We start from the raw sequence: 19,080 nt of genomic DNA, 5'->3' as shown, positions 1-19,080 counted from the left end.
ACATCACTTCTTGTTGTCGTTTTGAAATGTCCTGAGCACTGGGAAACTACAATAATTTTTTCACAATGAATCTTTTTGTGTTTAAAAAAAAGTCTAGGCCGAAATCTAGATTTTGATAAATGATCTGCGGACAATTTGTTTTTAAAAATGGAACAGTTTTTGCTCAGGCTGTTTGATGTTAATTAACGCATTACCTTGAGACTGTTCTTTGTAATGTAGAAATTGTTGCTGCTGTGATAATCGGGATTATCGGGTCTGATGGTATATTGGTTAGCACCGTGGACTCTGAATCTAAAGATCTGAGTTGAAATCTTGGTGAAAACTGGACGTAATTTTGTCGGCTATTCTTGAAACATCAAGATTCATCATCATGATAAAAGTTTTTTTAGACAACTTATGAATCACAGTTTTGTGAAATTGATCACATAACCACCCACGCTCACCAGGTTGTCATACTTAGTTGATTTATCTCAGTATATTGTAGATTTAGTTCAGTTAAATTTGCCTCAAGTTTTTTTCCTGTAATTGTAGGCTGACCTCTAGATAAGAATCATTTATTTACGATGATTCAGCTTTTTGATTACTGGCTCCATTGCCATTCTCATATATCCATTTTCCTTGATCGTACCGACGTGTTCAACAGTTTGTTTGAACATCAGATTTTGCATTTTTCTTGAAAAGTCCTGAGAACTGTGGAACTACAATAAGTTTTTTACAATGAATTTTTTTGTTTCAAAAAAATAAAAGTATGTTCCGAAATCTAGATTTTGATAAATGAATGGCTGACATTTTGTTTCCAAAAATGAATCAGTTTTTGCTCTGGCTATTCGATATTAATTAACGCTGTGGCTTGAGACTGTTCTTTGTACAGTAGAACTGTTGCTGCTGTGGTAATTGTCATGTTCAGGTCTCTTGGTGTAATGGTTAGCACCTTGGACTTTGAATCCAAAGATACGAGTTCAAATCTCGGTGAGACCTGAACGTGATTTTGTCGGCTATTCTTGAAGCATCAAGATTCATCTTCATGCACCTAAAAAAAAGTTTTTGGACAACTTATGAATCACAGTTATACGAAATTGATCACATAACCACCCACGCTCACCAGATTGTCACACATTTTAGATTTAGTTCAGTTAATTGTGGATTTATTTCAATTAATTTTGCTCCAAGTTTTTCTATTAGTAGGCCTAGCTAAAGAAAAGAATTTTTTGCTTACGATGAATCAGCTTTTTGCTTATTGGATTCCTTGCCATTCTCATATATCCTTTTTCCCTTGATTGTACCGACGTGTTCAACAAATTGTTTGAACATCACTTCTTGTTGTCGTTTTGAAATGTCCTGAGCACTGGGAAACTACAATAATTTTTTCACAATGAATCTTTTTGTGTTTAAAAAAAAAGTCTAGGCCGAAATCTAGATTTTGATAAATGATCTGCGGACAATTTGTTTTTAAAAATGGAACAGTTTTTGCTCAGGCTGTTTGATGTTAATTAACGCATTACCTTGAGACTGTTCTTTGTAATGTAGAAATTGTTGCTGCTGTGATAATCGGGATTATCGGGTCTGATGGTATATTGGTTAGCACCGTGGACTCTGAATCCAAAGATCTGAGTTGAAATCTTGGTGAAAACTGGACGTAATTTTGTCGGCTATTCTTGAAACATCAAGATTCATCATCATGATAAAAGTTTTTTTAGACAACTTACGAATCCCAGTTTTGTGAAATTGATCACATAACCACCCACGCTCACCAGGTTGTCATACTTAGTTGATTTATCTCAGTTAATTGCAGATTTATTTCAGTTAATTTTGCCTCAAGTTTTTTCCTATAATTGTAGGCTGACCTCTAGATAAGAATCATTTATTTACGATGAATCAGCTTTTTGATTATTGGCTCCATTGCCATTCTCATATATCCATTTTTCCTTGATCGTACCGACGTGTTCAACAGTTTGTTTGAACATCAGATTTTGCATTTTTCATGAAAAGTCCTGAGAACTCTGGAACAACAATAAGTTTTTTACAATGAATTTTTTTGTTTCAAAAAAAAAAGTATGTTCTGAAATCTAGATTTTGATAAACGAATGGCGGACTTTTTGTTTCCAAAATCGGAACAGTCTTTGCTCTGGCTATTCGATATTATTTAAACCTTTGGCTTGAGACTGTTCTTTGCACAGTAGAATTGTTGCTGCTGTGGTAATTGTTAGTATCAGGTTTCATGGTGTAATGAGTAGCGACTTGGACTCTGAATCCAAAGACCCGAGTTCAAATCTCGGTGAGACCTGAACGTGATTTTGTTGGCTATTCTTGAAACATCAAGATTCATCTTCATGCACCTTATAAAAAGATTTTGAACAACTTATGATCACATAACCACCCACGCTCACCAGATTGTCATACTTAGTAGATATTTAGTTCAGTTAATTCTGGATTTATTTCATTTAATTCTGCCCCATGTTTTTTCCTATAATTGTAGGCTTACCTGTAGATAAGAATCATTTATTTACGATGAATCAGCTCTTTGATTATTGGCTTCTTTGCCATTCTCATATGTCCATTTTTTCTTGATCGTACCGACGTGTTCAACAGTTTGTTTGAACATCAGATTTTGGCTTTTTGTTTGAAAAGTCCTGAGAACTGTGAAACAATAATAAATTTTTTACAATGAGTTTTATTGTTTCAAAAAAAGTTAAAATAATGTGCTGAAATCTGGATTTTGATAATTGAACTGCGGACCTTTTGTTTTCAAAAATGGAACAGTTTTTGCTCCGGCTATTTGATGTTAATTGAAGCTTTAAGTTGAGACTGTTCTTTGTAAATTAGGACTTGTTGCTGCTGTGATATTTGGGATTATTGAGTCTCATGGTATATTGGTTAGCACCTGGGACTCTGAATCACAAGATCTGAGTTAAAATCTCGGTGAAACCAGAACGTGGTTTTGTCGGCTATTCTTGAAACATCAAGATTCATCTTCATGCACCTAAAAAACTTAAACAACTTATGAATCAGAGTTTTATGAAATTGATCACATAACCATCCACGCTCACCAGATTGTCATACTTAGTAGATTTAGTTCAGTTATTTGTGGATTTATTTCTGTTAAGTTTGTCACAAGTTTTTTTTTATAATTGCCGGCCTACCTGTAGATAAGAGTCATTTGTTAACGATGAATCATTTCTTTGATTATTGGCTTCATTGCCATTCTCATATATCCATTTTCCTTCGATTGTATCGACGTGTTCAACGAATTGTTTGAGCATCAGTTCTTCTTATTTTTCTTGAGAAGCTGTGAAAACTGGGAAACTACAATATAAGTTTTCACAATGAGTTTTTTTGTATTAAAAAAGTAAAAATCTGTTGCAAAAAATCTAAATTTTGATAAATAGATGGCGGACTTTTTGTTTCTGAAATTGTAACAGTTTTTGCTCAGGCTATTCGATTTTAATTGACGCTTTGCATTGAGACTGTTTTTTGTACAGTTGGAATTGTTGCTGCTGCTGTGGTAATTGTGATTATCATTTCCCATCGTGTAGTGGTTAGCACCTTGGACTCTGACTCCAAAATCCGAGTACTAATCTCGGTGAGACCTGAACGTAGTTTTGTCGGCTATTCTTGAAACGTCAAGATTCATCTTCATGCACCTAAAAAAGATACTAAACAACTTATGAATTACAGTTTTATGAAATTGATCACATAACCACCCACGCTCACCAGATTGTCAAACTTAGTAGATTTAGTTCAGTTAATTGTGGATTTAACTTTCGACGATGAAACAGCCCTAAAGTTATTGGCTAATTGCGGCTTCTCATATTTCATTATGCCTTGACTTTACAGATGTGTTCAAAAAAAAATTTTGCTTCAGGTATTGTCATTTTTTAGAATCCTGAGTACTTAAAACTACAAAAATTGTTTATAACGATGAGTTTTATAGTATCACAAAAATGAAAATCTGTGCCAAATTCTAAATTTTTGAAAAAAAATTTCGGACATTTTGCTTCCAAAATTGACGCTTTATGTTTAACGCTTTACGATGAAACTGTTTTTTTTACAGTAGGATTTGTTACTACTGTGTTAAGCGATCGTTATAGGTTTCATGGTGTAATGGTTAGCACCTTGGACTTTGAATGCAAAGATCGGAGTTCAAATCTCGGTGAGACCTTAATCGGTTAAATTTCGAATCTCAACTTATTTTTGGTGGCTAATCTTAAAACCTTTGAATTCTTCTCTTTTTTGAGTTAATTTTTTTTAGAGACGACTAATAAGTTTGAATTCCCTAAGACTGATTTTATAACCTTCCTCAGCGCCAGTCTGTGTTAATTTTTAGATATAAATCAAGTAGTTTTTTTAGTTTGAGTTTTTCCGATAGTAAGCCCTGCTTTTGGTAAGAATCATCTTTCGACGATGAAACAGCCCTTAGGTTATTGGCTAATTGCGGCTTCTCATATTTCATTATGCCTTGACTTTACAGATGTATTCAAAAAAAAGTTTTTGCTTCAGGTAATGTCATTTTTTAGAATCCTGAGTACCTAAAACTACAAAAAAAAATTTTGACGTTGAGTTTTATAGTATCACAAAAGTGAAAATCTGTGCCAAATTCTAAATTTAAAAAAAATTCCTGGTATTTCGCTTCCAAAATTGACGCTTTGTATTTAACGCCTTACGATGAAAATGTTTTTGTACAGTAGAAGTTGTTACTGCTGTGGTAAATCGTTTAATCAGGTCTCGTGGTGTAATGGTTAGGACCTTGGACTTTGAAACCAAAGATCCGAGTTCAAGTCTCGGTGAGACCTTGATCGGTGAAATCTGAAAGTGCAACTTGTTTTTGGTGGCTAATCTTGAAACATAACTTCTTCTTTTTTAGATAAATTTAAAAAAAATTCTAGACGATTAATGAATTTGACTTCTCTAAACTTGATTTATAACCATACTCAGCACCAGACTGTGTTATTTTTTCATACAAATCAGTAAATTTTACTGTGAGTTTATCCGATAGAAGCCCTGCAGTAAATAAGAATCAAATTTCGAAAATGAGTCAGCCCTTAGCTTTTTGGCTACTTTGCGGCTTCTCATATTTTTATTATGCTTTGATTTTACAGATGTGTTCAACTAATTCTTTTTTGCATCAGTTCATGTCATTTTTCAGACTCCTGAGTACTTAAAATTACAAAAATTGTTTATAACGATGAGTTTTATATCATCACAAAAGTGAAAATTTGTGCTAAATTCTAAATTTTTAAAAAGAATTCCGGACTTCTTGCTTCCAAAATTGACGCTTTATGTTAAACGCTTTACGATGAAACTGTTTTTGTACAGTAGGAATTGTTACTGCTGTGTCAAGAGTTGGTTACAGGTTTCATGTTGTTAAGGTTAGCACCTTGGACTTTGAATCCAAAGATTCGTGTTGAAATCTCGGTGAGACCTTAGTCGGTTAAATCTCGAAACGCAACTGATTTTTGGTGGCTAGTCTTAAAACATTTGAATTCTTCTTTTTTTTAAATAAAAATATTTTAAGAAGACTAATGAGTTTGAATTCCCTAAAACTGATTTTATAACAATCCTCAGCACCAGTCTGTGTTATTGTTTAGATATAAATCAGGTAGTTTTTTTAGTATGAGTTTTTTCGATAGTAAGCCCTGCTGTAAGTAAGAATCAACTTTCGAGGATGAAACAGCCCTTAGGTTTTTAGCTTCTCTGCGGCTTCTGATATTTTCATTATGCCTTGATTTTACAGATGTGTTCAACTAATTTTTCTTTGCATCAGGTTATGTCATTTTTTATAATCCTGAGTACTTAAAACTTTAAAAATTGTTTCTAACATGAGTTTTACAGTATCACAGAAGTGAAAATCTGTGCCGAATTCTAAATTTTTAAAAAAAGAATTCCGGACATTTTGCTTCTAAAATTGACGCTTTATGTTTAACGCTTTACGATGAAACTGTTTTTGTACAGTAGGAATTGTTACTGCTGTGTTAAGTGTTTGCTACAGGTTTCATGGTGTAATGGTTAGCACCTTGGACTCTGAATCCATAGATCGGAGTTCAAATCTCGGTGAGACCTTAAATGGTTAAATTTCGAATCTCAACTTATTTTTGGTGGCTAATCTTAAAACCTTTGAATTCTTCTCTTTTTTGAGTTAAAATTTTTTTAGACGACTAATAAGTTTGAATTCCCTAAGACTGATTTTATAACCTTCCTCAGCGCCAGTCTGTGTTAATTTTTAGATATAAATCAAGTAGTTTTTTTAGTATGAGTTTTTCCGATAGTAAGCCCTGCTGTAGGTAAGAATCATCTTTCGACGATGAAACAGCCCTTAGGTTATTGGCTAATTGCGGCTTCTCATATTTCATTATGCCTTGACTTTACAGATGTAATAAAAAAAAAATTTTGCTTCAGGTAAGGTCATTTTTTAGAATCCTGAGTACCTAACACTACAAAAAAAATTGTGCCAAATTCTAAATTAATAAAAAATTCCTGGCATTTTGCTTCCAAAATTGACGCTTTATTTTTAACGCTTTACGATGAAAATGTTTTTGTACAGTAGAAGTTGTTACTGCTGTGGTAAATCGTTTGCACCTTGGACTTTGAATCCAAAGATCCGAGTTCAAGTCTCGGTGAGACCTTGATCGGTTAAATCTGAAAGCGCAACTTGTTTTTGGTGGCTAATCTTGAAACATATAATTTCTTCTTTTTTAGATAAATTTAAAAAAATTCTAGACGATTAATGAATTTGACTTCTCTAAACTTGAGTTATAACCATCCTCAGCACCAGACTGTGTTATTTTTTCATACAAATCAGTAAATTTTACTGTGAGTTTATCCGATAGAAGCCCTGCAGTAGTTAAGAATCAAATTTCGAAAATGAGTCAGCCCTTAGCTTTTTGGCTACTTTGCGGCTTCTCATATTTTCATTATGCTTTGATTTTACAGATGTGTTCAACTAATTCTTTTTTGCATCAGTTCATGTCATTTTTCAGACTCTTGAGTACTTAAAACTACAAAAGTTGTTTATAACGATGAGTTTTATAGTATCACAAAAGTGGAAATTTGTGCTAAATTCTAAATTTTTAAAAAGAATTCCGGACTTTTTGCTTCCAACATTGACGCTTTATGTTTAACGCTTTACGATGAAACTGTTTTTGTACAGTAGGAATTGTTACTGCTGTGTCAAGAGTTGGTTACAGGAGGTTTCATGGTGTTAAGGTTAGCACCTTGGACTTTGAATCCAAAGATCCGAGTTGAAATCTCGGTGAGACCTTAATCGGTTAAATCTCGAAACGCAACTGATTTTTGGTGGCTAGTCTTTAAACATTTAAAATCTTCTTTTTTAAATAAAAATATTTTAGAACACTAATGAGTTTGAATTCCCTAAAACTGATTTTATAACCATCCTCAGCACCAGTCTGTGTTATTGTTTAGATATAAATCAGGTAGTTTTTTTAGTATGAGTTTTTCCGATAGTAAGCCCTGCTGTAAGTAAGAATCAACTTTCGACGATGAAACAGCCCTTAGGTTATTGGCTAATTGCGGCTTCTCATATTTCTTTATGCCTTGACTTTACAGATGAATTCAAAAAAAATTTTGGTTCAGGTAATGTCATTTTTTAGAATCCTGAGTACCTAAAACTACAAAAATTGTTTTTGACGTCGAGTTTTATAGTATCACAAAAGTGAAAATCTCTGCCAAATTCTAAATTAAAAAAAAATTTCCGGACATTTTGCTTCCAAAAATGACGCTTTTTATTCAACGCTTTACGTTGAAACTGTTTTTGTACAGTAGAAATTGTTACTGCTGTGGTAAATCGATTAATCAGGTCTCTTGGTGTAATGTTTAGCACCTTGGACTTTGAATCCAAAGATCCGAGTTCAAGTCTCGGTGAGACCTTGATCGGTTAAATCTGAAAGCGCATCTTGTTTTTGGTGGCTAGTCTTGAAACATATAAATTTTTCTTTTTTAGATAAATTTAAAAAAATTCTAGACGATTAATGTATTTGACTTCTCTAAACTTGAACTTATAACCATCCTCAGCACCATACTGTGTTTTTTTTCATACAAATCAGTAAATTTTACTGTGAGTTTATCCGATAGAAGCCCTGTAGTAGTTAAGAATCAAATTTCGAAAATGAATCAGCCCTTAGTTTTTTGGCTACTTTGCGGCTTCTAATATTTTCCATTATGCTTTGATTTTACAGATGTGTTCAACTAATTCTTTTTTGCATCAGGTAATGTCATTTTTCAGACTCTTGAGTACTTAAAACTACAAAAATTGTTTATAACGATGAGTTTTATAGTATATCACAAAAATGAAAATCTGTGCCAAATTCTAAATTTTTGAAAAAAAAATTCGGACATTTTGCTTCCAAAATTGACGCTTTATGTTTAACGCGTTACGATGAAACTGTTTTTGTACAGTTGGATTTGTTACTGCTGTGTTAATTGCTTGTTAAAGGTTTCATGGTGTAATGGTTAGCACCTTGGTCTTTGAATTCAAAGATGCGAGTTCAAATCCCGGTGAGACCTTAATCGGTTAAATCAGTAATCTCAACTTATTTTTGGTGGCTAATCTTATAAAACCTTTGAATCCTTTTTTTTTAAATTAAAATTTTTTTTAAACGACTAATGAGTTTGAATTCTCTAAAACTGATTTTATAACCATCCTCAGCACCAGTCTGTGTTATTGCTTAGATATAAATCAGGTAGTTTTTTTAGTATGAGTTTTTCCGATAGTAAGCCCTGCTGTAAGTAAGAATCAACTTTCGACGATGAAATAGCCCTCAGGTTTTTGGCTACTCTGCGGCTTCTGATATTTTCATTATGCCTTGATTTTACAGTAAGTTCAACTAATTTTTCTTTGCATCAGGTGATGTCATTTCTTAGAATCCTGAATCTTAAAACTACAAAAATTGTTTATAACGATGAGTTTTATAGTATCACAAAAGTGAAAATTTGTGCTAAATTCTGAATTTTTAGAAAGAATTCCGGACTTTTTGCTTCCAAAATTGACGCTTTATGTTTAACGCTTTACGATGAAACTGTTTTTGTACAGTAGGAATTGTTACTGCTGTGGTAAATCGTTTAATCAGGTATCGTGGTGTAATGGTTAGCACCTTGGACCTTGAATCCAAAGATCCGAGTTCAAGTCTCGGTGAGACCTTGATCGGTTACATCTGAAAGCGCAACTTGTTTTTGGTGGCTAATCTTGAACCATATAAATTCTTCTTTTTTAGATAATTTTAAAAAAATTCTAGACGATTAATGAATTTGACTTCTCTAAACTTGAACTTATAACCATCCTCAGCACCAGACTGTGTTATTTTTTCATACAAATCAGTAATTTTTACTGAGAGTTTTTCCGATAGAAGCCCTGCAGTAGTTAGGAATCAAATTTCGAAAATGAATCAACCCTTAGCTTTTTGGCTACTTTGCGGCTTCTCATATTTTCATTATGCTTTGATTTTACAGATGTGTTCAACTAATTCTTTTTTTTGCATCAATTAATGTCGTTTTTCAGACTCTTGAGTACTAAAAACTACAAAAATTGTTTATAACGATGAGTTTTATAGTATATCACAAAAATGAAAATCTGTGCCAAATTCTAAATTTTTGAAAAAAAAAATTCGGATTTTTGCTTTCAAAATTGACGCTTTATGTTTAACGCTTTACGATGAAACTGTTTTTGTACAGTTGGATTTGTTACTGCTGTGTTAATCGCTTGTAATAGGTTTCATGGTGTAATGGTTACCACCTTGGACTTTGAATTCAAAGATGCGAGATCAAATCTCGGTGAGACCTTAATAGGTTAACTCAGAAATCTCAACTTATTTTTGGTGGCTAATCTTGAAACCTTTGAATTCTTCTTTTTTTTGAAATTAAAGTTTTTTTAAGACGACTAATGAGTTTGAATTTTCTAAAACTGATTTTATAACCATCCTCAGCACCAGTCTGTGTTATTGTTTAGATATAAATCATATAGTTTTTTTAGTATGAGTTTTTCCGATAGTAAGCCCTGCTGTAAGTAAGAATCAACTTTCGACGATGAAACAGCCGTTAGGTTTTTGGCTACTCTGCGGCTTCTGATTTTTTCATTATGCCTTGATTTTTCAGATGTGTTCAACTAATTTTTTTTGCATCAGGTAATGTCATTTTTCAGACTCCTGAGTACTTAAAACTACAAAAATTGTTTATAACTATGAGTTTTATAGTATCACAAAAGTGAAAGTCTGTGCCAAATTCTAAATTTTTAAAAAAGAATTCCGGACTTTTTGCTTCCAAAATTGACGCTTTATGTTTTGCGCTTTACGATGAAACTGGTTTTGGACAGTAGGAATAGTTACTGCTGTGGTAACTCGTTTAATCAGGTCTCGTGGTGTAATGGTTAGGACCTTGGACTTTGAAACCAAAGATCCGAGGTCAAGTCTCGGTGAGACCTTCATCGGTTAAATCTGAAAGCGCAATTTGTTTTTGGTGGCTAATCTTGAAACATATAAATTCTTCTTTTTTAGATGAATTTAAAAAAATTCTAGACGATTAATGAATTTGACTTCTCTAAACTTGAACTTATAACCATCCTCAGCACCAGACTGTGTTATTTTTTCATACAAATCAGTAATTTTTACTGAGAATTTTTCCGATAGAAGCCCTGCAGTAGTTAAGAATCAAATTTTGAAAATGAATCAACCCTTAGCTTTTTGGCTACTTTGCGGCTTCTCATATTTTCATTATGCTTTGATTTTACAGATGTGTTCATCTAATTCTTTTTTGCATCAGGTAATGTCATTTTTCAGACTCTTTAGTACTTAAAACTGCAAAAATTGTTTATAACGATGAGTTTTATAGTATCACAAAAATGAAAATTTGTGCTAAATTCTAAATTTTTAGAAAGGATTCCGGACTTTTTGCTTCCAAATTTGACGCTTTATGTTTAACGCTTTACGATGAAACTGGTTTTGTACAGTAGGAATAGTTACTGCTGTGGTAAATCGTTTAATCAGGTCTCGTGGTGTAATGGTTAGGACCTTGGACTTTGAAACCAAAGATCCGAGGTCAAGTCTCGGTGAGACCTTCATCGGTTAAATCTGAAAGCGCAATTTGTTTTTGGTGGCTAATCTTGAAACATATAAATTCTTCTTTTTTAGATGAATTTAAAAAAATTCTAGACGATTAATGAATTTGACTTCTCTAAACTTGAACTTATAACCATCCTCAGCACCAGACTGTGTTATTTTTTCATACAAATCAGTAATTTTTACTGAGAGTTTTTCCGATAGAAGCCCTGCAGTAGTTAAGAATCAAATTTTGAAAATGATTCAACCCTTAGCTTTTTGGCTACCTTGCGGCTTCTCATATTTTCATTATGCTTTGATTTTACAGATGTGTTCATCTAATTCTTTTTTGCATCAGGTAATGTCATTTTTCAGACTCTTGAGTACTTAAAACTGCAAAAATTGTTTATAACGATGAGTTTTATAGTATCACAAAAATGAAAATTTGTGCTAAATTCTAAATTTTTAGAAAGGATTCCGGACTTTTTGCTTCCAAATTTGACGCTTTATGTTTAACGCTTTACGATGAAACTGTTTTTGTACAGTAGGAATCGTTACTGCTGTGGTAAATCGTTTAATCAGGTCTCGTGGTGTAATGGTTAGCACCTTGGACTTTGAATCCAAAGATCCGAGTTCAAGTCTCGGTGAGACCTTGATCGGTTAAATCTGAAAGCGCAATTTGTTTTTGGTGGCTAATCTTGAAACATATAAATTCTTCTTTTTTAGATAAATTTTAAAAAATTCTAGACGATTAATGAATTTGACTTCTCTAAACTTGAACTTATAACCATCCTCAGCACCAGACTGTGTTATTTTTTCATACAAATCAGTAATTTTTACTGAGAGTTTTTCCGATAGAAGCCCTGCAGTAGTTAAGAATCAAATTTCGAAAATGAATCAACCCTTAGCTTTTTGGCTACTTTGCGGCTTCTCATATTTTCATTATGCTTTGATTTTACAGATGTGTTCATCTAATTCTTTTTTGCATCAGGTAATGTCATTTTTCAGACTCTTGAGTACTTAAAACTGCAAAAATTGTTTATAACGATGAGTTTTATAGTATCACAAAAGTGAAAATCTGTGCCAAATTCTAAATTTTTAAAAAAGAATTCCGGACTTTTTGCTTCCAAAATTGACGCTTTATGTTTCACACTTTACGATGAAACTGGTTTTGTACAGTAGGAATTGTTACTGCTGTGGTAAATCGTTTAATCAGGTCTCGTGGTGTAATGGTTAGGACCTTGGACTTTGAAACCAAAGATCCGAGTTCAAGTCTCGGTGAGACCTTGATAGGTTAAATCTGAAAGCGCAACTTGTTTTTGGTGGCTAATCTTGAACCATATAAATTCTTCTTTTTTAGATAATTTTTAAAAAATTCTAGACGATTGATGAATTTGACTTCTCTAAACTTGAACTTATAACCATCCTCAGCACCAGACTGTGTTATTTTTTCATACAAATCAGTAATTTTTTCTGAGAGTTTTTCCGATAGAAGCCCTGCAGTAGTTAGGAATCAAATTTCGAAAATGAATCAACCCTTAGCTTTTTGGCTACTTTGCGGCTTCTCATATTTTTATTATGCTTTGATTTTACAGATGTGTTCATCTAATTCTTTTTTGCATCAGGTAATGTCATTTTTCAGACTCTTGAGTACTTAAAACTGCAAAAATTGTTTATAACGATGAGTTTTATAGTATCACAAAAATGAAAATTTGTGCTAAATTCTAAATTTTTAGAAAGAATTCCGGACTTTTTGCTTCCAAATTTGACGCTTTATGTTTAACGCTTTACGATGAAACTGTTTTTGTACAGTAGGAATCGTTACTGCTGTGGTAAATTGTTTAATCAGGTATCGTGGTGTAATGGTTAGCACCTTGGACTTTGAATCCAAAGATCCGAGTTCAAGTCTCGGTGAGACCTTGATCGGTTTAATCTGAAAGCGCAACTTGTGTTTGGTGGCTAATCTTGAAACATATAAATTCTCCTTTTTTAGATAAATTTAAAAAAATTCTAGACGATTAATGAATTTGACTTCTCTAAACTTGAACTTATAACCATCCTCTGCACCAGACTGTTTTATTTTTTCATACAAATCAGTAATTTTTACTGAGAGTTTTTCCGATAGAAGCCCTGCAGTAGTTAAGAATCAAATTTCGAAAATGAATCAACCCTTAGCTTTTTGGCTTCTTTGCGGCTTCTCATATTTTCATTATGCTTTGATTTTACAGATGTGTTCATCTAATTCTTTTTTGCATCAGGTAATGTCATTTTTCAGACTCTTGAGTACTTAAAACTGCAAAAATTGTTTATAACGATGAGTTTTATAGTATCACAAAAATGAAAATTTGTGCTCAATTCTAAATTTTTAAAGAGATTTCCGGACATTTTGCTTCCAAAATTGACGCTTTATGTTTAACGCTTTACGATGAAACTGTTTTTGTACAGTAGGATTTGTTACTGCTGTGTTAAGCGTTTGTTACAGGTTTCTTGGTGTAATGGTTAGCACCTTGGACTCTGAATCCAAAGATCCGAGTTCAAATCTCGGTGAGACCCTATTCAGTTAAATTTCGAATCGCAACTTATTTTTAGTGGCTAACCTTAAAACCTTTGAATTCTTCTCTTTTTTAATTTAATTTTTTTAGACGACTAATGAGTTTGAATTCCCTAAAACTGATTTTATAACCATCCTCAGCACCAGTCTGTGGTGTTATTGTTTAGATATAAATCAGGTAGTTTTTTTAGTATGAGTTTTTCCGATAGTAAGCCCTGCTGTAAGTAAGAATCAACTTTCGACGATGAAACAGCCCTTATGTTTTTGGCTACTCTGCGGCTTCTGATATTTTCATTATGCCTTGATTTTTCAGATGTGTTCAACTGTTTTTTTTTGCATCAGGTAATGTCATTTTTCAGACTCCGGAGTACTTAAAACTACAAAAATTGTTTATAACGATGAGTTTTATAGTATCACAAAAGTGAAAATCTGTGCCAAATTCTAAATTTTTAAAAAAGAATTCCGGACTTTTTGCTTCCAAAATTGACGCTTTATGTTTCACGCTTTACGATGAAACTGGTTTTGTACAGTAGGAATTGTTACTGCTGTGGTAAATCGTTTAATCAGGTCTCGTGGTGTAATGGTTAGGACCTTGGACTTTGAAACCAAAGATCCGAGGTCAAGTCTCGGTGAGACCTTCATCGGTTAAATCTGAAAGCGCAATTTGTTTTTGGTGGCTAATCTTGAAACATATAAATTCTTCTTTTTTAGATGAATTTAAAAAAGTTCTAGACGATTAATGAATTTGACTTCTCTAAACTTGAACTTATAACCATCCTCAGCACCAGACTGTGTTATTTTTTCATACAAATCAGTCATTTTTACTGAGAGTTTTTCCGATAGAAGCCCTGCAGTAGTTAAGAATCAAATTTTGAAAATGAATCAACCCTTAGCTTTTTGGCTACTTTGCGGCTTCTCATATTTTCATTATGCTTTGATTTTACAGATGTGTTCATCTAATTCTTTTTTGCATCAGGTAATGTCATTTTTCAGACTCTTGAGTACTTAAAACTGCAAAAATTGTTTATAACGATGAGTTTTATAGTATCACAAAAATGAAAATTTGTGCTAAATTCTAAATTTTTAGAAAGGATTCCGGACTTTTTGCTTCCAAATTTGACGCTTTATGTTTAACGCTTTACGATGAAACTGTTTTTGTACAGTAGGAATCGTTACTGCTGTGGTAAATCGTTTAATCAGGTCTCGTGGTGTAATGGTTAGCACCTTGGACTTTGAATCCAAAGATCCGAGTTCAAGTCTCGGTGAGACCTTGATCGGTTAAATCTGAAAGCGCAATTTGTTTTTGGTGGCTAATCTTGAAACATATAAATTCTTCTTTTTTAGATAAATTTTAAAAAATTCTAGACGATTAATGAATTTGACTTCTCTAAACTTGAACTTATAACCATCCTCAGCACCAGACTGTGTTATTTTTTCATACAAATCAGTAATTTTTACTGAGAGTTTTTCCGATAGAAGCCCTGCAGTAGTTAGGAATCAAATTTCGAAAATGAATCAACCCTTAGCTTTTTGGCTACATTATGCTTTGATTTTACAGATGTGTTCAACTAATTCTTTTTTGCATCAATTAATGTCGTTTTTCAGACTCTTGAGTACTTAAAACTACAAAAAATGTTTATAACGATGAGTTTTATAGTATATCACAAGAATGAAAATCTGTGCCAAATTCTAAATTTTTGAAAAAAAAATTCGGACATTTTGCTTCCAAAATTGACGCTTTATGTTTAACGCTTTACGATGAGACTGTTTTTGTACAGTTGGATTTGTTGCTGCTGTGTTAATCGCTTGTTATAGGTTTCATGGTGTAATGGTTACCACCTTGGACTTTGAATTCAAAGATGCGAGATCAAATCTCGGTGAGACCTTAATAGGTTAACTCAGAAATCTCAACTTATTTTTGGTGGCTAGTCTTGAAACCTTTGAATTCTTCTTTTTTTTTTAAATTAAAATTTTTTTTAGACGACTAATGAGTTTGAATTTCCTAAAACTGATTTTACAACCATCCTCAGCACCAGTCTGTGTTATTGTTTAGATATAAATCATATAGTTTTTTTAGTATGAGTTTTTCCGATAGTAAGCCCTGCTGTAAGTAAGAATCAACTTTCGACGATGAAACAGCCGTTAGGTTTTTGGCTACTCTGCGGCTTCTGATATTTTCATTATGCCTTGATTTTTCAGATGTGTTCAACTAATTTTTTTTGCATCAGGTAATGTCATTTTTCAGACTCCTGAGTACTTAAAACTACAAAAATTGTTTATAACTATGAGTTTTATAGTATCACAAAAGTGAAAGTCTGTGCCAAATTCTAAATTTTTAAAAAAGAATTCCGGACTTTTTGCTTCCAATATGACGCTTTATGTTTCACGCTTTACGATGAAACTGGTTTTGTACAGTAGGAATAGTTACTGCTGTGGTAAATCGTTTAATCAGGTCTCGTGGTGTAATGGTTAGGACCTTGGATTTTGAAACCAAAGATCCGAGGTCAAGTCTTGGTGAGACCTTCATCGGTTAAATCTGAAAGCGCAATTTGTTTTTGGTGGCTAATCTTGAAACATATAAATTCTTCTTTTTTAGATGAATTTAAAAAAATTCTAGACGATTAATGAATTTGACTTCTCTAAACTTGAACTTATAACCATCCTCAGCACCAGACTGTGTTATTTTTTCATACAAATCAGTAATTTTTTTTACTGAGAGTTTTTCCGATAGAAGCCCTGCAGTAGTTAAGAATCAAATTTTGAAAATGAATCAACCCTTAGCCCGATGAGACTGTTTTTGTACAGTTGGATTTGTTGCTGCTGTGTTAATCGCTTGTTATAGGTTTCATGGTGTAATGGTTACCACCTTGGACTTTGAATTCAAAGATGCGAGATCAAATCTCGGTGAGACCTTAATAGGTTAACTCAGAAATCTCAACTTATTTTTGGTGGCTAGTCTTGAAACCTTTGAATTCTTCTTTTTTTTTAAATTAAAATTTTTTTTAGACGACTAATGAGTTTGAATTTCCTAAAACTGATTTTATAACCATCCTCAGCACCAGTCTGTGTTATTGTTTAGATATAAATCATATAGTTTTTTTAGTATGAGTTTTTCCGATAGTAAGCCCTGCTGTAAGTAAGAATCAACTTTCGACGATGAAACAGCCGTTAGGTTTTTGGCTACTTTGCGGCTTCTCATATTTTCATTATGCTTTGATTTTACAGATGTGTTCATCTAATTCTTTTTTGCATCAGGTAATGTCATTTTTCAGACTCTTGAGTACTTAAAACTGCAAAAATTGTTTATAACGATGAGTTTTATAGTATCACAAAAATGAAAATTTGTGCTAAATTCTAAATTTTTAGAAAGGATTCCGGACTTTTTGCTTCCAAATTTGACGCTTTATGTTTAACGCTTTACGATGAAACTGGTTTTGTACAGTAGGAATAGTTACTGCTGTGGTAAATCGTTTAATCAGGTCTCGTGGTGTAATGGTTAGGACCTTGGACTTTGAAACCAAAGATCCGAGGTCAAGTCTCGGTGAGACCTTCATCGGTTAAATCTGAAAGCGCAATTTGTTTTTGGTGGCTAATCTTGAAACATATAAATTCTTCTTTTTTAGATGAATTTAAAAAAATTCTAGACGATTAATGAATTTGACTTCTCTAAACTTGAACTTATAACCATCCTCAGCACCAGACTGTGTTATTTTTTCATACAAATCAGTAATTTTTACTGAGAGTTTTTCCGATAGAAGCCCTGCAGTAGTTAGGAATCAAATTTCGAAAATGAATCAATCCTTAGCTTTTTGGCTACTTTGCGGCTTCTCATATTTTCATTATGCTTTGATTTTACAGATGTGTTCAACTAATTCTTTTTTGCATCAATTAATGTCGTTTTTCAGACACTTGAGTACTTAAAACTACAAAAAATGTTTATAACGATGAGTTTTATAGTATCACAAAAGTGAAAATCTGTGCCAAATTCTAAATTTTTGAAAAAAAAATTCGGACATTTTGCTTCCAAAATTGACGCTTTATGTTTAACGCTTTACGATGAAACTGTTTTTGTACAGTTGGATTGGTTACTGCTGTGTTAATCGCTTGTTATAGGTTTCATGGTGTAATGGTTACCACCTTGGACTTTGAATTCAAAGATGCGAGATCAAATCTCGGTGAGACCTCACTAGGTTAACTCAGAAATCTCAACTTATTTTTGGTGGCTAATCTTAAAACCTTTGAATTCTTCTTTTTTTAAATTAAAGTTTTTTTTAGACGACTAATGAGTTTGAATTCCCTAAAACTGATTTTATAACCATCCTCAGCACCAGTCTGTGTTATTGTTTAGATATAAATCAGGTAGTTTTTTTAGTATGAGTTTTTCCGATAGTAAGCCCTGCTGTAAGTAAGAATCAACTTTCGACGATGAAACAGCCCTTAGGTTTTTGGCTACTCTGCGACTTCTGATATTTTCATTATGCCTTGATTTTTCAGATGTGTTCAACTAATTTTTTTTGCATCAGGTAATGTCATTTTTCAGACTCCTGAGTACTTAAAACTACAAAAATTGTTTATAACGATGAGTTTTATAGTATCACAAAAGTGAAAATCTGTGCCAAATTCTAAATTTTTAAAAAAGAATTCCGGACTTTTTGCTTCCAAAATTGACGCTTTATGTTTCACACTTTACGATGAAACTGGTTTTGTACAGTAGGAATTGTTACTGCTGTGGTAAATCGTTTAATCAGGTCTCGTGGTGTAATGGTTAGGACCTTGGACTTTGAAACCAAAGATCCGAGTTCAAGTCTCGGTGAGACCTTGATCGTTTAAATCTGAAAGCGCAACTTGTTTTTGGTGGCTAATCTTGAAACATATAAATTCTTATTTTTTAGATAATTTTAAAAAAAATTCTAGACGATTAATGAATTTGACTTCTCTAAACTTGAACTTATAACCATCCTCAGCACCAGACTGTGTTATTTTTTCATACAAATCAGTAATTTTTCCTGAGAGTTTTTCCGATAGAAGCCCTGCAGTAGTTAAGAATCAAATTTCGAAAATGAATCAACCCTTAGCTTTTTGGCTACTTTGCGGCTTCTCATATTTTCATTATGCTTTGATTTTACAGATGTGTTCATCTAATTCTTTTTTGCATCAGGTAATGTCATTTTTCAGACGCTTGAGTACTTAAAACTGCAAAAATTGTTCATAACGATGAGTTTTATAGTATCACAAAAGTGAAAATCTGTGCCAAATTCTAAATTTTTAAAAAAGAATTCCGGACTTTTTGCTTCCAAAATTGACGCTTTATGTTTCACACTTTACGATGAAACTGGTTTTGTACAGTAGGAATTGTTACTGCTGTGGTAAATCGTTTAATCAGGTCTCGTGGTGTAATGGTTAGGACCTTGGACTTTGAAACCAAAGATCCGAGTTCATGTCTCGGTGAGACCTTGATAGGTTAAATCTGAAAGCGCAACGTGTTTTTGG

The 19,080-nt window shown here is 32.9% G+C and overlaps 1 protein-coding gene and 4 non-coding genes across 5 annotated transcripts in view; all 5 read left to right on the top strand.

The window, feature by feature from the left end:
• The window catches only part of LOC134853716 (vinculin-like), a 325,677-nt gene that overhangs the window by 191,487 nt on the left and 115,110 nt on the right, over window positions 1-19,080 (top strand). The window lies entirely within an intron of this gene.
• On the top strand, window positions 11,621-11,692 carry Trnaq-uug (transfer RNA glutamine (anticodon UUG)). The gene has a single exon. It is a non-coding gene; the product is annotated as a tRNA-Gln (tRNA).
• Trnaq-uug (transfer RNA glutamine (anticodon UUG)) lies at window positions 12,888-12,959 on the top strand. Its single transcript has one exon. It is a non-coding gene; the product is annotated as a tRNA-Gln (tRNA).
• Trnaq-cug (transfer RNA glutamine (anticodon CUG)) lies at window positions 13,521-13,592 on the top strand. The gene has a single exon. It is a non-coding gene; the product is annotated as a tRNA-Gln (tRNA).
• Window positions 14,790-14,861, top strand: Trnaq-uug (transfer RNA glutamine (anticodon UUG)). The gene has a single exon. It is a non-coding gene; the product is annotated as a tRNA-Gln (tRNA).

This window comes from Symsagittifera roscoffensis, chromosome 8 (genome assembly GCF_963678635.1).
Source record: "Symsagittifera roscoffensis chromosome 8, txSymRosc1.1, whole genome shotgun sequence".
In the NCBI taxonomy this organism is placed as follows: domain Eukaryota; kingdom Metazoa; phylum Xenacoelomorpha; order Acoela; family Convolutidae; genus Symsagittifera; species Symsagittifera roscoffensis.
This window is presented reverse-complemented; position numbering and strand designations above follow the sequence as displayed.